Below are 1,197 nucleotides of genomic sequence, written 5' to 3' on the forward strand. Positions count from 1 at the left end.
GCGCGGAAGCCTCGGGGACAGTGGCTCCGGCCTCGGAAGCTCTCCGCGTGGCCTTTCCTTGCCGAGGCTGCATGGCTGGCGCTTTCTGTTCCCGGAAAGAAGAATCTGTTTCAAGAAAAGGCCGCAAGAGGAAGAGCCAGCAATAGCTGTTGGAAACCTACCACTACTGGCGGGCACACAGTGTCTGCGAGCCGAGGCGGAACCCCAGGCTGGGAAGTCGCTGCGAGCCACGCCCATGCCGCGAAGAGGCTGGCCGCGGCCTTTACTGATGCTACAAAAGTCTCCAAGTTTCTAACCCTCCAGGGCAATCCGTGACCCTGTCTTAAGAAGATGAGGTAGGGCGGGGCGCGGTGGCTCACGCTTGTAACCTCAGCATCCGAGAGGCCGAGGCGGGCAGGTCGCTTGAGCTCAGGAGTTTGAGACCAGCATGGGCAACCCAGCAATATATGTAAATTATATATATATACACACACACACACCACACATACATATGTGTGTGTGTGTGTTGGTTGGGCACAGTGACTCACACCTGTAATCCCAGCAATCTGGGAGGCCGAGGTGGGCGGATCACCTGAGGTCAGGAGTTTAAGACCAGCCTGGCCAACAAGGCGAAACCCCGTCTCTACTAAAAAATACAAAGATTAGCTGGGCGTGGTGGCCGGCACCTGTAATCCCAGCTACTGGGGAGGCTAAGGCTGGAGAATCACTTGAACTCGGGAGGCGGAGGTTGCAGTGAGCCGAGACGTGCCACTTCATTCCAGCCTGGACTACAGAGCGAGACTCTGTCTCAAAAAAGAAAAAGAGGCCGGGCGCGGTGGTGCACGTCTATAATCCCAGCACTTTGGAAGGCCGAGGGGGGCGCATCACAAGGTCAAGAGATCGAGACCTTCCTGGCCAACATGGTGAAACCTCGTCTCTACTAAAAATACAAAAATTAGCAGGAAGTGCTGGCGTGTGCCTGTAGTCCTAGCTACTCGGGAGGCCGAGACAGAGAACTGCTTGAACCTGGGAGGGAGAGGTTGCAGTAAGCCAAGATTGCGCCACTGCACTCCAGCCTGGGCAACAGAACAAGACTCCATCACAAGACAAAAAGAAAAAAAAAAAAGAAAAAAAGAAAAGAAAGAAAAAAGAAAAAAAATTGACAGAGAAACTTTTCTCTTTCAATTAAATGCTTTTGTTTTTTGTTTTTTGTGTTTT

General features: G+C 52.5%; 1 protein-coding gene across 1 annotated transcript in view; it reads right to left on the reverse strand.

The window, feature by feature from the left end:
- The window catches only part of MB21D1 (Mab-21 domain containing 1), a gene marked incomplete at its 5' end in the record, with an annotated part of 35,774 nt that overhangs the window by 33,429 nt on the left and 1,148 nt on the right, over nucleotides 1-1,197 (reverse strand). The window lies entirely within an intron of this gene.

The sequence above is a fragment of the Mandrillus leucophaeus genome, unplaced genomic scaffold (genome assembly GCF_000951045.1).
Source record: "Mandrillus leucophaeus isolate KB7577 unplaced genomic scaffold, Mleu.le_1.0 Scaffold300, whole genome shotgun sequence".
Taxonomy (NCBI): Eukaryota; Metazoa; Chordata; class Mammalia; order Primates; family Cercopithecidae; genus Mandrillus; species Mandrillus leucophaeus.